Here is a 22,733-nt window from a genome sequence, read left to right as displayed (position 1 = left end):
AATCCCTTTGAAGCCAGTACAGTGAAAAGCAGAATTGGACCAGACACCTTCATACTTGAATACACTGACTGTGCACTACTTCAAGACAGACATCTGTAGTTGTACCACTATAATATATTCTAGTATAAATATTGCAAAATGGGTATGAAACTGTATTTGAGATCTTTTAAGGAAAGAAAGTAGAATAATGCACTCGTCTGCATTTTCTTCCCATCTTCAAATGTATAAAACACTGCATTGGCTGATAGCTTCTTGTCAAGAAATTTGCCTGGATTTAAAGACTCTCATTAATCTCTTATTTTATTGGAGCCATATTAAAGAACATGATATTCATTATATGCAATATATTTCTTTGTTATTGTTATATAGTCACCCCTCTCATATACAATGCATACTGAACAAGTATTGATCTTAAACTTTATATATCTCCCCATACTTGACAATTTTCATCCAAGAGGTTTCATTACTGATCCTGTTAGGTGAAAAAAGAGTCAGCAGAATACAGTTCATACTTGAAAATTGTGCGTGGTGAAATACAGTTGTCATATTGCTGTTTTAATTATCCTTCACTGCTGAAAGATTAGAGAAGAAAAATCTATTGTATATTGTCTGTTAGACAAGAATATGCTACTGATTCAGGATCTGATCCAATTCCCTTTAAACTGGGTATACAGACTATCACTGATTTCAAAAGGAGTTGGATTGACCAACAGTATTTGCAGTGTGAAACTGGATATAATCATTCCAAGCTTAAGTAAATCGAATTCTTTCCTGTTTAAATCTGATTTAACTTAGACACTTTTTTTTCCCCCCAGAAATGTGCAGCACTATCACTATTGTCAAAGTTTTGTATTAATTTAGCAGGAAAGGTTTTAGATAATATATTATTACTAAGTATGTATAGCAGGGAAACAAGTAAAATAAAACAGTTAAATGAAATTAGGCAGGAGTAGGGTTGCTGTATTATTTTAAGGAGACTTTTCTTACAGTTTCACTCAGCATCAATCTCAATGCCTGTCAGAAGATTTCAGGCAAGCTACACCAGAACTGCTCATCAAATGGGTTTGGACCTTAGAAGTATCAGAGATCCTGCTAATGTCAAAGTTACAGGATTAAGCCCTACATGTGTGATGCAGTAGAATTATGGATTATTTTGATTTTTTTTTTTTTCCTTTGCCATAAATTGTGATCTTTATTTTTGGATGGACTTTCTTCCAACTCTGTGTGGTTAATGGGATGTTTATTCAGTAGAAACAATTGGGCTCAAAATCCTCAACTTGATTTATAAAGCAATACTTAAGAAAGAACTAATCGAAGTAATGTGGTTGTGGCGGTGTGCTCCCCCTCCCCTCCTCCCCCCAGCCTGTATTTCCCATAATCCTGCTGTAGTGATAACCACCAGTGGTGGTCTGGTTGTGATGGCCGCATCTGGCTCAACATGGATTCGGGTGAGGCAGAATAACACAGTAGCCAAGGGCTAATTTGAACAATGCGCCCACCCAACCACAGTGCTGGCCAACGTCTGACTCAAGCCAAATTTGGAAGAAACTAACACCTGTAGTCGGTATGTAAATATGACTGTAAGTCAATTATCTCGCTCCATAAATAGCGGAGAGCCCAGGGCTCGTTGAGCTCTCCTGCACGGCAGCGGGCTGCGCGCCAGGATCTCCCCTTGAGCAGGGACACCTCTCAAGGTGACTCCTCGAGGATGAGAGATTCCTTGCCGCAACAGGTTCTCGGTAAGTGATTAGTAGCATGCTAAACTTTGAAATCTTAGCTAAGTGATATAAAGGATTGATTGCACATATATAATCCCTTAGACCTAAACCGTTGACCAAGTCTGGGACTAGGAGTGGATCCAGGCGCATCTAGACTCCTCCCTGAGAAGGAGTTTAGAAAGCAAGGGGTCTGTTCTGAACCTCGTCACTCGACGGGAGGGTCTCCCTGGCTGACCCTGTCCTCTATGCAGTAAATATCGAGTGAACCTTGCCATCGAATCTTGTTAAACCACTGTCACATTCACTATCAAACTTTGTTAAATCACTGTTCTATGTCCCTAAATATATTGCTACTTGTCTCTTACAAGTGAAAGGTGTCACTCCATCCGTAACAGTGGTTTCATGATTTTTTAATCAAATTTGTTCCTCCCAATTTTGTACAGGTCACTAACAAAATACTGAGTCTTGAGTCTAGCCATGGAAATTAATCTGAAGAAAAAACCTCTGCAAATCCAGCCCATTTATATTTTGCTATTAAACTTTGTGAGTTTTAAAAGAGTTACTAGCTAATTTATTGTGAAGTGACTGAAACTGGAAGAGGCAATAAGCAGAATGGATTATTCATTTGTAAATTTATGACAAAGCAGCTACATTTCAGCTGCTTTTCTGTACTGAGTTGATACTGACTTACGGACTTAAGGTATTATCAGTACCGAATACTGATATATGGAGATCAGACATGTGAAAAATAACGCATCTGTTGTGATCAATGGGAATGTCATTGATTATGGTAAACAGAGGATAGATTATGCTTAGTAGTGGTCCACTCGAGACACTAAATGTTCTGGTACTCAGCTGTACCTCATGATTAGAAGGCAGATTAACTTAATAGAAAATATGTTAATCATTCCACTTTAACTGCCCCACCACTATAGTAGTTTAAAGTGACCAGAAATCTGTATCATACTTGCTAGACAAATGATAATAAAATATGAACCTTTAGAATTTTTTAGGGAATGCAGGAGTACACCCAGGCACATGTAAATTAATTAAAAAATATATACAAACGCATGTACGTTGACAGTAGTACATGGTCATACCTATTTTTCAGTTGTTAACACTTTCTGAGTGTATGCTATTTCTTAAAAAATTAAATGTGGTATGATTTAGTAGCTAACAAAAAGCAGCAGACTTCAAACAGCTTAATAGCCACATGAATCCGGTAACACAGACGATGACTGACCACATGCTCTTCCCTCCTGTGCCCTTGCACATTCTATAAATAATATTATGCAGTTGTTCATTCAAACAGTCTATCCAAACTAAAACATAATCAAAGTTAGGTAAAGATATGATTGTCTCTTTTGGGAATTTATAGAAATGCGCTCTCTGCCAGTATTAAACAGTACATTGCTCAGTTCCTCAAACCCAAATCCACAGAGCTTCTGAAATTAATCAGCCTGAAAGCCAAATGAATCCCTTGGTTTGATTCTTTCCATGTTGAAGATCCTTGATTTGATTCATGTCAGATTTTCATTTAATGGTTTGACGGAATAAAAGAGGGAGATGCACCAGACAATGGACATCATTCATTGCTCTGACAATTTTAATTCCTGAAATAAATGAATAGCTTTTACATTGAACCTTGAAGCACCTGGCTGTATTTTGACTTTGTATTGCCCTCCTGATGTTTAACAATGAAATCTTTCTGTCTTGTATGGCTCACATTTTAAAATAAAAATAGGATGAGCGATACTACACTGTACCCCTTGTTTGTTTTCTTCTTCTGGTATCTTCTGTTAGTTCATAATGGCTGTTCTGGACGGGTTTTATTTTGCATTTGTTAATCAAGCATTGGAATGCTGCACAAGTATCATAAACAAAAAATTAATTACTGAGTACATTTTATCTCCTTTCAGGAGTGTTTTTGTTATGTAAAATGCTCAATTACATTTGCACTTTTTACAGAATGCTCAGCTATTGTGTAGCAATTCTTTGGTTGTTTAGCGATATAATTTCCTAACAGCTAATAAAGGGACATTCAACAACTGAACCAGGCAGTCAATTTAGATAGGAACATCCCAATTATTTGCACTTTTTTGGCAGGTAGGCAGCTGTGTAGGCTGGTTGTTGCTTTCTGGCTTTGATAATATTTGTTTAAAACCTTTCTTAGTCTCTCCCTTTCCTGGTAGTCCATTGTCTTTTTCTCCCCACTCATCCATGATGAGCTTCACTGATGTACATAAAGCCTGTTAAAATCCAGGCTTAAAAGAGGAAAAAAAAAAAGGTTTCTTTTATTAGTCTGCCTTGCATGCCTGTTTGTTATCCTTTACTGATTTCTGTTCAAATACTATGGCTTGCCTAAGTATCTTACCCAAATTGGTGAAACAGGCTACTCTTGTTTGAGTCTTTGCTTTCATTTTTGCAATTTCTTTCTTTTCTTGCTAATAAGGAGTCTAACACTTTGGATTCCATGGGTGTGACAAATGTTATTGATTTTTTTTAACTAAGCTCATATTTTTCATTCTATATTTAAACCATGTACATCAAAGTGTTTTATTCTCTTGCCTTTTGACCAGTTTCAGCAGCAAGATACATTCCTTTTGAGTTTGATGATGAAGGGAGAAATACGGACAACCTGGGTTTCTGGTCAGCTTAGTTTTCAGGTTTTAGCACCCATATCATTGCTTAATATTAGTTTCCTTATTATTCTAGTGCATTATAAACACTAAATGAGATGGGCGAGATTTGTATTACTTAAAAGAGCTGTCTGACATACATAGGAGGTACAAGGAAAAAGACGAAAATTCCTTACAGATCAAAGAGATTTGCAAAAAGCCTTGCTTCCACAAAGAGCCTAACTTTATATATTGTAAAAGACACAATGATGCTTGAAGTCACTTATCATCCAAAAATTTAGGAAAGATCTGAATCCATTCTGCCTATACCTAGAGAATTTAGTGAGGTTCTGAAATTAGCATATAGCTTCCTTGCGTAGTGGAGAGAAACTGATATTTCTAGAAGGCTTTCTACAGCTAAAACTTTTTTTGTTTGACTGGGTTTCTTTTTTCATAACACCACTTCACATTTAGGAATTAATTATTGACTATGGTGGTTCACTATAGCATATAGATTCAAGAGTTTTAGATGTATTTTCTTCTCCTCTTCAAGTTCCTACTTGGTATCATATTGAGGAACTTCATTGTGGAATTAATTTTAACATGGCGTCTAAACCTATAAAGATTATGTGAGCATTCTATATAATATATTTTTTCATTTAGAGTAATTATCCTGAGATGAGAAAGCAATTTACACTAGAAATTAGAATTAATCTCTTTCTAGTGACAAAGCAATCATAATATAGTAGTCAACTAATGCATTCAAGAGAGAGGTGGAAGGAAACACTTTATTTCTGCATTCTTAATATTCTCAACTTTTTTGTTCTGAAGTAAGCATAAATTAAATAAAAGGGAATCAAATGCTAAAATAATCCAGTGTTAGAGTTTAAGTTATATGTGATAGCTATTTAGCATAACTCTTGCTAGGACTTGACTCAGCTGCAACAAATGCCATACAACAGGCCAAATCCTGTCAGAAACTTCTAATTTTGAGTGGAATTATTTTGGATTTGCTCTCGTTTAACTGAGAAAAATCAACAGTACAGTATAACAGCATTTGTCTTCTATACAAAAGAAATGCCACAAGTATTTTGAAATTTTGTGTTAAATATTTTCATATAATGATGCATGTGTAAAGCATCAACTTCATAAATACACATTATTTTAATATTTCATATTAATGCATATATTGTAATTAATCTTTGGATGAGAAGGAAAATAGAGGTCTTAATTGACCTCTGACTGGCTTTTGTGTAGACATTTCAGCCTTGCAAAGGATATGTGAAAGTCACTATTCTGAGATAGTGCAGCTTTACGTTATCTGAGTTCATAATCTTTCCGTCAGTATATACAACTACCCAAAGTAGTATAGCAATCAGTAACAAGTAATCATAAAAACCTGTATCAAGTATTATCACCTTCATATATTGCCATATATATTTCAGTGATATGGATAATGTTTTCTGAATGTGGATTATGGCTATATTTCAGCAACAGCATAAAGACTTGTGCAATATGAGCTTTTCTAGCACTTAATTTAACCGTGCTCTTAATAATATTAAAAATGGGAATTTCAGATTACTCTTGACCAGAAAGGGTGCATTTCTGTTATCCCCAGGGCAAAACCCCAATAAAGACTTCTGTTACATCCCTCGTATTTAAAATAATGTATTTTGTCATTAAAAATGAATTTACAAAGTTATTTCACGATACCTTGTAGAGCTTCCATTTTCTAGCATTTTTATGAGTCAACTGATGTCGGGCATTATTGTTAACGATTACGGAAGAAGTATGTGTATGATTAATTGTAACTTCTCTTAGTAACAGAAAGATAAGAAGTGTTTTAAAATAAATCTAGCTCTTCAGGTCCTTAGAGAAATAATGGAAAAAATATGTAAGAACCCAAATTCAAGCAGCCTTTAAAAATTAACTTCACTTGTATCTTTTTAGAGACTCTCCTCAGTGGTGTTTTGTGGCTCCATTTCAGAATAGAGAAAAACAAACAAATGAAGGAAAACTAAAACCCCAACAGTATAGTAAATTATAAAGCTTATGGCAGCAGTGATTGAAAAGTGGTGTCTGTATTCTCTCTGTGCATTGGGCAGCGAGCTTTCATTTCATACATCATTTATAACTTGCTTTTGTGACTCCACAAAGTCGGTACAAACCTTTTAGACAATCAGATGTATGTATTTGTTCTGAATGTTAAAAACTCCCCTTTATTTTTCATTTAAGAGTTTTCATTAAAATCCCTGGTTTTCAGATGAGAACTTTAAATAGGTTAACACAGCCTCTCTTGCTATGGCTTAAATATTTTCAGGATTAGTCATCACCTTAAAATGTGGGTGTATATTCAGTTTTTCAGGAAGCTGAGAAAAATCCACTTTCCCTTTTTTTTTAGTTTAATGCCAGATAGTGACATGCTGTTCTCCATGGTGAAAAAAGAGGGATGGAGGAATGATGTAAAGTGTTTTTTTAATGTAGACACACATAAAAACAAGCTACTCTTTACAATTTTAAGACCCACTAGTCTACACTGCCACCTACACAGCAATCTAAGGAATCATTTTCTCTCCAAAAACCCTTGAAACTTTCCCCAAAGTAACCTTTTACTTGCATTCACTTTAAGTTTCTGTTCCAGGTTTTCAAGTTCTCTCCTGGCTTGAACTTTGCTTAATGTGCTGGCTTACCACCTCTCTCTCTCTGTTCCAGCCTCGGCAGCATTAGCTACAGGTTTGTCCAGTCCTCCATACCTCTCTTGTTTCTACGCATTTGGTAAATTTATTCTCCCAGCTATTATCTAACAAGCCACTTTGTTTTTGTCTTTGGAACTCCACTCTTAAGACTGGTTTACCAGCATAGATATAACCTGATCATCCCGTATAGGCTTAAATCTGCACTAGGATACTATCAGATCCAGACCATGAGCTGAAATATTAGAGTGGCATAGCACTAAGTTGTTAGTAAGATCCCCAGCATTATTTTAGTTCCATCCAACCAACAATATCTCATGCAATGCATCTGGGGGGTTGGCATCATCCCTAGTATCCCTTCCACAGTTGTGGTAGTAGTACCGTAGAAAACAGGACTGGAAGAGACCTTAAAAGGGGATCTGCTCCATCCCCTGTGTCAAATCAGGATTAATTAAGCTCAATATGAGTCAAGAATGTGCCCTGGCAGTCCGTTGCAGAACCAGCCTGGGGTGCTTCAATAGCCAAGTCCCAGCATAACCTGTCTAATGCCAATTTTATAAGCCTCTAGCTTCCTCATAGAAACATCCCAGTGATTCCAAGGCCAACACTGCTCTGGTAGTGATTACCTGAAGCAGCTTGACCTGTTAGACAGCAGCACACAGCGCAAATCCACTGCTTTAGTAGCCAAGAAAGAAGAGAAAAACTGATTTGCTATCTTGTAGAAAAAATGACTTGCAAGTATAGGGGGAAAAGCATGCTTAGTGTCTATACGTTCATAAAAGTTTGCAAAAAAAAAAAAAAGAAAATAATGTTCTCCATGTGCATAATAGCAAAGGAAAAACAGGATTAAATTACAAAAAAAAAAAAAAAAGTTCAAACATTACATAAATGGCCATAAAAAGAAGGGTAGTGAAGCATTAGAGAAGGTTCTCTGAAGAACCTTTATTACTCAACGTCTTTGAGAAAAAACTAGACACACCGGTCAAGGATGACACAGAATAGTCTGTAATGGAACAGGGTTAGAATAGACAGTCACCTGAGGCCATTCCCACCTCATTCTTTGGGATAAACACACATTTTTTTTGTGATCCACTGCAACTCTTTGGTCACATTTTGCAGTGAAATTCAATCTAGCCTGCTGTTCACCATTTTGAATATATTCATAGATGAGTATGCCTACCTAGAAGAAACATTTTATACTTCCCCCTTTTGTAGTTTATTTCAAGCCATTCCTCTAACTTGTCAACAGGGTTGCTTAATATAATCCTGTATTCCAGACTGCTTACTAATTTGCCTAGCTCACAGATAGAAGTAATTCTTTAATTCATCTTTCAGGTCCTATTTTTGTATGGTATTAGATCCAAGTACATGATCACTACAGTATCCGACACGCATTGACTTCATACACCCTCTCAGCAGGCATGTAAATTGAGAATTATCCAGCCTGAGCGGGGTGTCGCTGGTTTAACCCCTGCCTGCCCTGCTCCAGCTTCAGCTCGGGGGTAACAGAGGGGTGAAACCCCCTCCCTGTCCCTGCCTGCCAAACCACAGGCAGCCCTGTGTGTCCCTGGGGCTGGGGGCCACCGCCAGCCTGCAGCTGGCAGCTCGGGAGAAAAAAGTCTGATGTGACAGGGAAACCTATAAATATAGCACCAAGCAAAGCCCAAGCCTGAGGAGAAAGAAAACGTCAATGTCATACTTCTCTCAGCAGAGACCGGCGGATGCTGACAAGTCACTGTGACCCCCTGTCTCCCATCCTTCTTGAGAAGGGCTGAAGCATCAACCTTAGGACCCAGAGGGACATTGGAAGCATAATCATAACATCAGAGGAAAGGCATAGATGCTAGGAAGACTTTAAAAAAAGCCCAACAATTTAACTGCATTATTAATGAGACTATGGCCTATAACATGACTTTGAGTGTAACAACATGCCTTCAAATAATTTCATCTAGTACATATTTTCCCCAGATCATAAATATTTAAATTAAATCAAGCAGGAATAACACTTCAAAATTGAAAATTTTTTTCTGGATCACTTCCAGTATTATCACTGTGAAGCTGTGTTATTTTTTACATGCTGTTTTTCATGTTGTTGATAGTAAGTGACAAATAAAAAAAGTCAGACATTCCTGGTTAGTATGAACAGTTGCCACTGCCTTATGCATTATGGAGTCCTGAACTCCAGAAATCTGTGACCACCATTGGCCCTTTAACAGGAAAAGGTAGCTCAGGGCAGTTCAGTCTAGTGAAACATTTACTGTAAGTTGATTGTTTTCCTTTCTTCTGTGTACGTGTTTAAACCTAGACGGAGGTCAGATGCTTGAATACAGTCTGGTTTGATAAAATACTGAGTAGAGATCATAAGGTAAGATAAAAATATTTTCCGACTTATCATTGTAATATTTATCTCAGGTTTAGTTACATGCCACATGTTGCTTAAGTGCACGTATTGTCCATATGCATCACTTAAGTGTGTACACATCCTCATATACATGTCCAAAGACCTCTAACTCTATTTTAAAGAAGCTAGAAGAGCCCACATAACAAATACCAGTGCATAAATGTTTCATCAAAGACCATTTCTCTTAACAAACCTTGATAGCCCTGTCTAGATGTCATAGTCATAGAAGGCTTTAAGTTAGAAGAGCCTCTGGAAGTCACCTAGTGCACTCTTGTTCAAAGCAAGGTCAAATTTGGAGTTATGCCATTTTGTTCAAGGCCAGTTGACCTTCATGCATCTCTAGAGACAGAAAATTCACTGCTTCTCTGTGAAAACTGCTCCCATGCTTGCCTACATCCCCGTTGAAAATGTTTTTTCTTAAAATCTAATTAGAATTTCCCTCACTGAAACCTCTCTCCACTGCTTCTCCTCCTCATGTTGTTCATCTTTAAGAAAAGCCTGAGTCTGTTTTCTCCATACCCAGCCATTAGGTAATTAAACATGGAAATTACCTCCCCCCTGTGCATCTTCTTCTTCAGGCTGAACAAACTCTGTTCTCTCAGCCTTGCCTCATTCCTCTGGTGCTCCAGCCCCTTGATCATCTTGGCAGCCTTCCTTGGAGCTTTCTCCAGTCTTCCAATATCTTTCTTGTACTGCAGAGCTCCAAACTGGACACAGAACTTTAGATTTGGGCTCACACACTGGATAGTCAAGTAATCCCATCAATCTGCCAGCTATGGTTTTATTAATGCAGCCCCATATGTGGTTTATCTTCATCCCTGCATGGGCACACTGCTGGCTCATGTTCAACCTGATGCCCACCAGGAATCTGGGTCCTTTGCTCCAAAACTGCTTTCTGCTCTGGTCAGTGCCCAACCTTTCCCGTTGCTGCCTTATTCTATCCAAGGTGCAAGACTTCTCATTTCCTTCTCCTGAATTTTATGGTGTTTCTTTCTACCCGCATGTCCAGTCAGTTGAGTTCCCTTTGAATAGCTTTCCTCCAGGATACTGACTGATTTTGTGACTAAATAAAGTACTCTGCTGCCTTTACAGGAAATAACAAATTGATATTTACAATTAAAGGCCACACACATAGTGGGTACAAATTTATACTTCATTTAAGGTCCTAATTCTAAATTTCATTAAAAATGTTGGTACATCACACACAAATGAGAAAGAAATATGCATGTGGGTCTAAAGCAAAACCATATTGAAACTCTGCTGCACTTTTGGAGCCATGAAAGTATCTTTAAAAAGTCACCTCAAATACTTTAAGTTATGTGAGGTTTTTTCAGTTAATGTCTGTGATAGTGAAGAAGAATATTGTTTTGAAAGTTTCCTGCAGATATGTTGTGTATTTTCTGAACTTTGTTGGAGGTAATAAATTAGCTGTGGGATAATCTACCAATACATCCAAGTTCATTTCAAGTTTCTATGCACTTGTTGCATACTTTATATTTCACTGAAATTTTACTCTCCTAAGAATATGGCTGGCCATCAATAGCAAACATCAGTCTCACCATGTCAAACATAATGAAAAAAGCAAAATAACAAATGAAAAAGCTGATGCTAGATATTCCTATGGGTTCTACTTGTATAGAAACCACAAGTTCTTAAGGTTTAGCAAGTAAATCTGAATTTGACAGGGGTTGGAGTTTTTTTATTGTACTGTGGAATATTATCTGTCAAAATGTGGCCCATGAAAAAGAATACTACCAATATAGGCTGCTAACCTAAGAAAGTCATTCATGCTATGACATTGAATACCATGGAAAACCTACTGTTCATCACTTTTTTAATCTTCTGCTACCAAATAAAATGCAGGTGAAAATCTAAGGCTTCTTGCTGAAAAAAAGGAAGAAAATTGAAACCACATGAACTGTTTTCATTCCCTTGCAGCATGAACTAGCTAGATAAGATCTCAAAATCCAAGCAGTGCTGTGATGGTGAATATATACTGATTTCAACAAAGTCTTTAAACAAAATCAGAATGATAAAAGGCTCCAGAGAAAAGCTGGTATACTCTGGACAGAACACCATATCTGTGGCGACTTTGAATTATGGTGCAAAAGTTGGACTATGTTTTTCTCCACTGGAGTCACAAAAGCTGAACACTATGTGGAACTGACTTCATCTGCTAATTTTAAATCTCTAAACGTCAAGCATTGTGGTAAGAGTGTTTTATTTGTTCTCAGTTCTTCTAAGAACCAGTTTCTACTGAAGGCATTGGAGTCTTGTGTGCACTGCCTATTACAAGAAGTCATAAGCTAAGACAAAAATGAGCCAAGTATCTGCCAAACTTTTGGGTCATTAGGTTACAGGTGATTAGTAGCCATGAACCACATCTGATATTAAATGTCTTTGACAGCTTCTCTTTAAACAGCAGTCTGGTTTATGCTACAGATTATTAAACAATCAAAAAGTATTTAGTACTAATGAAGCTTCTTTATTTATTATAGAAATAACAAGATGTCTGTTAAAAATCTTTCATTGCATCATTATGCCTTGGTGAAGGTGATGCTTTCAGTTTGCAGAAAGAGTAAATCTTTACAAATAGTTGCTATTGATTTATTACAGAAAGTTTCCAGGGTCGTAAACTACCAACCTCCAATATCTTTGGCACATTAAATAACAGACAAATAAGGTCTTGCCAGTATTTCACACAAAGATCTCACAGCACCATTTAGAACCTTTGGTAGTCCTCTTTCTGTCTTTCTGTTGCTTTCCTGTTTTCTTCTGCGTTTAATAAGAATAGAAAAAATCTGTGAGTAATGATTTTTCAAAAACTTAAAATATGAATAGAATATGTATTTTTAACAGATTATAGAGCTGCATTCAAAACACTTTCTCTTCCCCCCCGCCCCCCCCAATTACTCATTTTCCAAAGCCTGAACATTTCCTAATTCTGCTCAATTATAAAGTAGTTAAAACTACACTACCAAGTTCCTAAATTCAAAACTGGAACACATTTCAACACATCAAAAAATGTGTTTTAACAAGAAATCAAAATATTTTGCATTAAATGATGAACAGAGTGTGTATTTTAATACTTGCTTTCACCTCATTTTGTTCTCCAACATGGATTAATAGACATTGTAGAGATGAACTTTGGTGTGGCTGTAAAGGAAATGTATACATTATTTTGGTGTAACTGTACTATTGGCTGTGTTTGCCATCAAGAAGCCTGATTAAGAAGTGTAGTACTATTCTCATGTATATTGTAGCTTCTGTAATCTGCACTCTCATTAACAGATAAAAAATCTAAAGACATCTAACTCTGCCATAATTTATTGCTGTGCAAAGTCTATTTACTGATGATATACAACTAGAGATCATGCTGGTTTTACAGTTAGGACAGTCTTATAAGAGATACTTAGTTGCCTAAATGGGCAGATAAGTGCCTGGTAGCATTTGCAGGGTCTCCTAGCCTTCATTTCAGTAAGGCTAATGAAAGGCTAGTGGCATAATGAAAATGCCACTGGAGGCTTGTCTGCATTTTTAGGTAGCTAACTACCTTCTGAAATCAAGTTCATTCTTTGCCTGCATTTCCCATCAGTGGTTTATGGAATTGTCGTTTTCTTCCAATCCTTTTCAGGCTGACTCACCAAAAATTTGGTCTTCATGTGTGCAATTCAGGACAAAGATGGAGTTCCTGCAATCATGGCCACCTGTTTGTCCAGCAACAATATGGTTTTGTAAGTACGTGCTTAACATGTGAAAGCATCACATCAGAATCTCCTCGCTGCTTGATTCAGACAAGTAGCATGTCAGCAAAAACATGCTAAGACGTCATTACTTCTGTCTTGATATTGTAGTTGGAATTTCTTTCAGTCCTCCCTCTGCCTGAGGTTATAAGATAATAAGGGGCAGGGGAGGGTTGAACCCTCATCTTTAACATCCCTAGCAATCACTATAGTCTTGCAAAACTACAGTCAGTCCAGTCCATGTGATATTGTCCATTGGTCTGATTAAAATTTCATAATACAATGCAAGGTAGAGTTGCTCCAACAGATGTGTCTAAAAAAAGAGAAGCAGGAACTCTTGCCAGCGTGCACCTTAAGAAAGGAGCCATTGCTGAAGTCCTTGCTGAAATGTACATTCAATGTGAAGTAAAAGAGGAGAGTGAGAGGGATACCCAGTGCAGGAATACCTAGAGGCCAGGATAATATCTTGGAAGCAAATGTTATTTTTCATCTAAATGAGACAAATACAGGTTTTTCAAAATCACTTTTTTTTCAAGAAAAATAAATGCCTTACTGAAAGCTGTTGGCTATTTCGTGGAAACATGTATAGATATGTAGGAAGGACTTCTGAGATAAAAATGAGAACACTTTTATAAACTCAGATATGCTGGTTTTCTGGCTAAGTCATTTCCCAGGGTGAGTTGACCTTGGACAGCTTCCTGACCCCCACACAGCCACTCTCTCACTCCCTCTCCTCTCAACAGGAGGAGGGGAGAAAATAAGGTGGAAAAGCTTGTGGGTCAGAATAAAAACAAGGAGGTCACCTAGCAAGTGCCATCATGGGCGAAACAGACCTGACTACGAGAAGTGTATTTTAATCTGTTGCCAACTAAAAATAGAGTAGGATGGTGAGAAACTAAAACCTCACCTCCCTTTCTTCCCAGTCTCAACTTCGCTCCTCCATTCCCGACTCCTCCACCTCGTCCTGCTGAGCAGCGCAGGGGGACGGGGAATGGCGGTCGAGGTCAGTCCGTAACAGCCCCTTTCTGCCGATCCTTCCTCCTCACGCTGTTCCCCTGCTCCAGCGTGGGGTCCTCCGTGGGCTGCAGTTCTTCAGGAAAAACCTGCTCCCATGTGGGTTCTCCAGGGGCCGCAGTTCCAGTCAGGAAAACCGGCTCCAGCCCAGTTTTCATCACCACGGGCTGCAGGGGAACCTCTGCTGAGGCGCCTGGAGCCCCTCCTTCCCTCCTCCTCCTCCTCGTTGGTGCTGGCAGGGCCGTTTCTCACACTTTTTACCTCACTCCTGACCGCCCGTGACACGTTTCTGCCCTTTCCCACCCAGGTTTTCCCCCACCACCACCTTGGCTGCGGGGCTGAGCCGTGCCCGGCGGTGGGCGGGTTGGAGCCGGCTGGAACCGGCTGTGTCCGGCGCGGACCCTCCTCACAGAGGCCGTCTCTGCGGCCCCTCACCGCCAGCCCCGGGGCACCCGCACCCCTACACCCGTCTATCTTCTTTTTCCCTAAATAAACTTCAAGTGGAATCGGGGAAACCTTGGATCAGGAAATCACATCTGTTCCTGTCCTCCCCTGCTCTCTATTTTTACCTCAGGTCTGTTAGATAGTGTTGACTATAAAAAACAGTTGAAGTGTTTCAAAGTCAGAAACAACTTGAAGATACATTGACCTGAAGATTTCAAAAAGAGGATTCATTGGTGCTCTGTTAACACTGGTAATGTGAAACCAGATCTAACAACATTTTCTCTTTTCCACTTAGTAAAAGAGGCTCCTTGCTGTGAAACTAAGAAAATGTTTATAGTAATAACAGATATATCTGAAGTAGGAACAGTATTATATTTGAGAATCAATTGTAAATATTTATACTAATAGTTTTGTAATCCAATTTGTGCACTGGAAGGTTGTTCAAGCTTTTTTTAAAATGGAAAACAGCAGAGTATTTTATAGTCCTGAAAGTGGAGAAAACAAGAAAAGGGTAATGGATGGAAAAGTGAGTTTTCTGCTCTTTTACTTAACACCATTTAGCATTTTCATGTGCTGAAATGTACAAATAATCTAGTACTCATGGCCTGAACTGTTGCTTTCAGTTGCTGCATTCTGAATTTTACTAGTATTCTACTGAAATATTTTCTAATATAGAGCTCTACATCAAGACCTTGACATGATAGGCAACTGTGTCCAGTAGTCCCAGTCAGAATTTTATTGAGCTTTGAAAATACTGTTTGTATTTGTTTGTTTTTTGGTTTTGGGTTTTTTTCCCAACCTACTACTATTGTCAGTGCTAAAATCTCATTCATGCTATGCTTCCAGAAAAATGAGCAAATCTGTGACCTGTGACATCACATCACACCTCCATCCCAGAGCAGCAGCTAGTGGCTAGTGGCTGCATGGAATTCCAAATGTGAAGCACTATCATGAATTTAATTTCCTTTGACCTTAAAAGGGTGAAGTGTTGACACTCAACTATGTCTCAAGTATTGGTTTCCCACTTGGTGAATTATACCAGCATTTATCCTGGAAGTTAAAGGGTTAAATTCTCAGCCATCTTCAGCATGAAGTGGTATGAGAACTTTCCTTCCACACACAGATCAAACACAGAAGTGCTTTTCATTAATATATTTTCTTCCTTTCCTACTGAAATTGTGAAGTGTGAAAGCACAGACTCGTGAAGAGCAGGTGGAAGATAGGCTATTTCTAACCTCAACCTTTTTTTTTTCTTTTTTTTTCCTCCTTTTTGGTCTTTTTTTTTTTTTTTTTTCTTTTTTCTTAACGCTCATGATGTTTTAATGGAAAGCGCAGCAATATAAGTTTCTCCTTATGATATTTCAGTATTGCCTCATCTGGCTTGAAAAATCCAACATGGCCCAAGTGATTTTGATCAAAGGGTTGCTGGTTTTCCAAATCTCAAAGGGAGGTAAGTTGGAGGTAGAAGTTCAGAAAGCAAATGAATGTTTTATTTGTTTCTTTTGTCTGCTTCATTACTTAGCCTTTCAAAAGTTTAAGATTACACTGTGAACATGAAGTGTAAGTACAGCAGTGTTCCAAGAAGGTCTGTCCTCCTTAGATCTGTAATCCAATATTCAACACTCTTGATTTTTTAACAAGTCATAATGGATCAGGTTGAACACTGGAGACCTTATTCATCAAATATTACATTAAAAAACATCATGACGTTTATCACATTATTTTGATAGTATTCAATACACTTTTTTTCAGCCGGCTAATGAGTAAACATCTGACTCGGGGGACTTTAGCAAATACCTTCAGATTTATACATGATGTGTATATTTCTGCAAATATGGGTATAATATAAAACAGCTCATAGAACAAGTGTCAAAAATCTACACTGAAACTTGTGCAAAAAGAAATATATAACATGTAATCAATAAGACTAAGATTAAATTAATTGTTGTATAAGGAAACTTCTGCACATTAATAATTTATAAAATAAAATAATTCAAAATTAAATCGTGATGAAAATTAATTTCATGAGATTTAACACTTCCCTAAAACCATCTGGGTAAAGCTTAAAACCCCCAAATTCTCTTACTATATGCTTCAATAAAAGCTGCAGAAATATAATGCTAGGACTTTGTTCTGATCAGCATAGAAAAGAAAACGAGCAGGTGAGACACGGTATCTGCATGAAATCATTGCTTAATTCAGAGCAAACTTTCTGGATTCTTTTGATCAATGTCATCATGTCTAAATAATGAGTTGTGTAATAGTTGTGTGGAGAATTGAAATTGGTAACTACAGTGGATTGAATACACTAGCTATCAAGATATTAATGTATTCATTTACTTTATAATATCATAGGTTATGTGTAAGCATAAATTGTTGAAAAATTATTTCCTGCAGGCACTTAAACTTTATTCAAGCTACAGGAGAAAATTCAGTAACACAGACATTCATCTTGTAACAAAGTTTATGTGCATTATATGGCTGACTGAATGATGAAACTTCTTTGTTAAGTCAATTTGAAAGTTATAGTTTCTAATAAGGAAAAAATACACATCAGGCTGGGTTTTTCAATGTGTGTAGCTTGAGTTTTCTTTTTATTAATTTAGACTTAGCCCTATAACAAATCTTCTGAGCACCTCTCAGAAGCAGATGTGCTCCTTTCTGTTTTGCTGCATGCTGCAGAACTTCTTTGTTTACCCACAGCCACTGCAAAATACTCTCTATTCTCCTCTATATTGTCTTTCATGATAGCTTGTGCAACATCTGTTGGAGCACACAATTATGTTCTTTAGATAGATTCCCACACTGAAGAGGCCCAGCTTTTCATTCTGCAGATTTGGTATACCTAGAGAAATGCTTTATTGTCAAGTTGCAATCATCCTTAACTCTTTGGCAAATAAGGAAAAAAGCAAATGCAAACTGTTATTCATACACAAGAAGAAATGAAAGAAGTTTTAGTTTATTTATAACAAAAATCAGCCTGAAAGACTTTTTTTTAAATAGTTAACTTACTGGAGATGTTTTCTTGACATGGCCTTTTCAGGAACTTTTTCTTTGTAGAATAGTTCCAGTTAGAAGGTACCTACAACAATTATCCAGTCCAACTGTGTTTCTGCATATATGGAATTTCAAGCTTAATTAACTAAAGGTAAACTGCTTTGATAGAAGGATTACGATTGCTCCTGTCTTTGGATTTCTCTAGGAAACCTGTGCAGAATAAATCTCCTCTCTCCTTCCTCATGAAAAGTAAATAAAAAATAAAATTAAACCTGTATTATTTCCCTCAAATTAAAGTGAGAAGATTTGTACTCTTATAACTAAATTAAGCATCCTTTGGAATGGTGTAAGTCATAAATGTCAGATGAGGACTTGTCCCCTGAAATTGTGTAGCTGGTTGAAATCAGTTCAATATTTTCCCTTTTATTGGCAGTTTACCTTTCAGTGCAGTGTTTCACCCACTGGACTGTGTGTTTTCTGATGATTTACAGATTAATAAGTGAACTTGATACAAGTGCTTAACTAGAAATGTTTACAGCTCATTATTGTCTGATAAATGATATAGCGGTATTCTGTCATTTTGGAATGACTATAGGCTTTCAGATGACTGACTTCCAAAAACCTTCCATCTAACAATACCATAGCAAGTTTATTTTTTGACTTTTTTTTTTTTTTTTAGAAAGACATATTGCAAACAGGGTTGAAAATATTGTTTGACATGTGTTCCCTTGCTCCTGAGATTCACTGCAGTAGAGTTAACTAATAAAGACCAGCAGAGAGTTGAGTGATATCAGAAGCTCACAACTTAACTGCAATGCATCCTTCCTTACGTTGTTGCAACATGTAGGTGGATGAGTGGATTGGGAAATACAGTCCATGTACAAGGTATCTGTCATCCTGCCTTTAAGTGATGGGTAGAACAATAGTGATCTATTTTGTTATGGGAAGTTCAGGTCTGAAATTTTGGAAACATTAGAATCCATGGCACTGGTAAAATTAATTTTGGTTTTATCTTTTTTAATAATACCTGCATTGTGACTGGAGATTAATTTTCTTCCATTATTCTTCAAGTATGAACATTTTGGTTGTGGTTGTAAGGATCATAGTAATGCCCCACCAGTATGTTTCCTTATTTATCTCAAAAAATAATTCTCAGAATGATTGGATGCTCAATTCCTGTGGTAGCTGCAATTTCCTGAGTGAGATGTGGCTGCATTGTTAGAAACTGTCAGGGTCAAAACTAATCTTGTAAAAGCTTCTTAGCCCTTTTTGAATGTTCATTTATTTATATGGAAAACATATTACTACAGAAATGTTGATAAGGAATCAACCTTAAAAGATAACAAAAAACTAAAATGCAAGATTTTTTTCTGTTGCCTCAGCTTCTCAGTTCTGTCTTCTCTGCATATATTACTCTTAGAGGACAATATTATAGAGAAGACAATCAAGTCTTATTTATTTAAATGTTCCAGGAAGCCTTCTGAATTTCCTTCTGAATTGCTGTTTCTGATGAGATCATCTTGCATGTTTTGGTTGCCAAAGTAGACATCTTCTAAAACCATGCAACGTGAAAAAAAATCCAATTTTTCAAACTGTATTTCTTTATATCAGCAGTCGGGGGGGGGGGGGGGGGGGGGGGAGGGCGGAGAAAAGTTTGCCTGTCAGCTACAAACACTCCACCTATGCAGGTGGTGATTATGAAGGATGTGGAGAGACCTTTGATCCTAACCCTTTATTTTGACTGGGAATTCATGAAAGCACTTCACTGTATTTAAATTCTAAAGATACAAGTAACTTGATTGATCTACTCCCCTGTTTAAAACAGAGCACTTCTCAAGTACTTTGCTGAATTGGGTCCTAACAGCACAGCAAATCACTAATGTCAGCACTGATGCTGGTACAACAATTGAGAATAGAGATGATTCAAAAGAAGAATCACATAGTATTTATGATCGGAAGTATGTTGCTCATCACAGCTATGTTCTTTTGGTAGATTCATAAGCTGAAATAGAATGAAGCTGTATTTCTCTTTTATAGGTCCTTCAAACATTAAGGAAAACTCAGTGAGGAAAGATTATTTTTACTGGTTATAGTGCTGTTGATTCTGGGGCAAAATACTCTTTTATATTGACAGTTAAATTTAAAAAAAAACGTTTTCACAGTTCTTCACATAATTCTTTTTGGAGAACAATTGCCTCATAAGACTGTACAAATAGTAAAAAGCCATCATAACAGACGTATATAAACCATTAATGTTTCCTTTTGCTTCAGAAAAAGTATCAGAGAAGGAAAAAGTAATGAAGGTTAATTTTTGTTACAGCCTAACTGAACTTTCTTCCTTGTATGACATTACCAATTCATGAGGTACTTGAGCTATTAAAAAAAACCCACAAAGAAACAAAAACCCCGCACCAACATCCCCAAACAAAAAAAAACCACGAATGTATGGTACAGCTAGCTTGAAGGCAGGAAATCAAAAGGGTCTTGTGAACACATAAAAAAGCTGTATACATGTCTAACACACAGAAATGTAAAATAAACAGATCCAGGATCACATGTTTTATCAGGCAATAACACATATGGAATAGTCATGTGAAAAATATTCCACCCTAAGATCCAGCAGTAATACTTGCTTTCTTACCAAAACCATTTATTCCAAAGCAAAAGATCCTATTATTGTGTGACAACTGTACGTTCGAGGTTCATACTGGGTATTCAGATTTGGATAGATGTCATATTTAGCCAAGGGAGTGCTGTTTTCCCTCCATATGTTCAAAGACAGAATGACACACAGCATAAGAATATGTGAAAGAGTCCTTAGAGCAATATAAAAGTTTTCCATGGCAACAACATCTAAAAGATGATGAAACCCATACTGTAGAGATGGTGCCTGAGGACATCCATTTTAAGATTATAACATGCTTAACCCTCATCAGTAGATGGAAACATGGCTCCTTGTGCAGCCTAATGACAGCCAAAATTAGGAACTAGCCCAGAAGCTCATTAGCTGGGATGAATGGATAAATCTGGTTTAATAATTTGAGAAATTTACTTCTTCATACTTCCCCCAGAAGGTATAGTTTTAAAAGATGCATTCACCAGTGGTGAAAGACTGTTCTCACACTTGTCTAAGCATAAACAGAAAGTGTTTTCTCATCATTCAGAAAGGCTGGAATCATATAAATATACTGAGAAAATAGGAGCTCTAGAATTTTGCAGTAGCATGTCAAGAATTGACAGATAAAACTGTTGCATTGAAAAACGGTTATTCTTTAAATCAATAATAAACTTGCAAAGTGATAAATTGGTTTTTTTTTTGTTAAAATTTGTACTTCTTTAAATACTTAAAGACTTAAATTTAAATACTTAAAGGCTAAGACTAAGCAGAATAAACTTAAAAGCTAGTTCCTGTAGAAAGCTGTTAGTTCTTTGTAGCAACTAGGAGGAATTTTGTGCAGGAGCTGTGGTGGGTATATTCACTGTGTTCATCCCAGCTACTTTGGACAGAGAGAAGAGATGAAGTGAGTGAAGATGAATAGCTCCTTCAGGGAGATGAAGAACATGTAAATACAGTGTCCTTTTGGAAAAGAAAAGCTTCGCTCTCTTTCTATAAACTATGCAGATTATGAAGATTAATGTGGACATATTTTCATGTTATACAATAGATATGTTCTCTTTCCTTTACCCTTCATTCTTAATAGATTAACATCATCACTGCTTGATTACTGCAGGTATGCACACATGTAAAGTATCTTAATAAACCAGGAGCCTATCTAGCTCAAAAAACCTGTCTTTTTGATTAGCGAGTAAATCTTATATAGGTGAGAAAAAAACCAGTGACATTTCATACTACTGTTCTGTAAAATCTGTTTTGCTACTTAATAAAATAAGACATTGTCCATTTTAGGACAGGACATCTTTTCCATTATCTTGTGAGGTTTATTTTGTTTTGCGTTATGTCGATGTCCATTCTGAAAGGTTCATATAATCCTGCTGAACTCTAGACATTCAAATGGTGGTGATTTGAAAGCTATTCTCATGCAGAGCTACTTCAGTGAGTTACTGGTATTTGTCTTTCTGAAAGTGCGAAAACAAATTTCACCTAAAGGTGCCATGGCTTGTGCAGAAGAACAAGGCCTGAATAAGAATAAATTGCCTTTTTCTCACCATGCAGATCAGCTCTAGCTTGAAAAGGTGAGAATGAGGGGGCGTAGTAGGAAGAATTTACTACCTCCTCCTACTCTTTTGAGTGTTGTACTGTATCTGTATCAGCAGCAGCGTATCTGTCCACTGGTTCAGTTCCTCTTTGATGTGATGACCTGAGTTGAGCTTTGAAAGTGGTATTTGCAAAAAGAAAGAATTTGGAAGATGTGCCAGAAAGCTAATCTCATGCACATGGCTAGAACGCCAGACATAAACCACTCCTTAAATGAGAAACCAATGTACTTTAACAAGGTTGAGCTACCTCCATGTCATTACCTCACGTGCAGTAAATGAAAACATGGAGCAGTAACAAACCGTGGAAGCGTGAGGCTGATCACCGCGTTCTCACTCAAGGGGCAGTCAGCATTAAAGAGCAGCAGTATGATGCCCTCTACTAAGAGCAGATGTCCATTTATGATGTAGGCCTCTGAAACAAACCTAAAATTATTGCTCTAATTCCTCATATCAGTCATCATTGAGAACCTAGAAGGAATATTTTTGACTAAATTATTGTCCAATGATTCCCTTTTACATCTTTCTCTTATGTCAGCTGGTTGCATTTGAAGAAATTGGCTGTTCCCTGTGACAGATTTTGATGAAGAAGTTGCACTAGAGATCTTCCATTTCTTTTCAATATATTAAAAAGAATTTTATTTTTTTTTTTTTTAAAAGAATAGTTTTGCTCTGTGCTATGTGCTTCCCCAATTTCCTGTCAGCATTGTAAAAACGTACACATGGGGTTTCATCATTTCAAACTGCACCTAATGGAGACCTTCTTTTTGCCAGCACGACAGTGTTCCCATCTGGCATTCAACCACGAAGTTTTTTTCATCAGCGTTTTCAGCATTGATAAATAAACTAACAAAGAAGTTCCTGTGTTCTCAAAGTTAAAGATACTCAAA

The sequence above is a fragment of the Accipiter gentilis genome, chromosome 15 (assembly GCF_929443795.1).
Source record: "Accipiter gentilis chromosome 15, bAccGen1.1, whole genome shotgun sequence".
In the NCBI taxonomy this organism is placed as follows: domain Eukaryota; kingdom Metazoa; phylum Chordata; class Aves; order Accipitriformes; family Accipitridae; genus Astur; species Astur gentilis.
Note: the sequence above shows the minus strand (reverse complement) of the source record.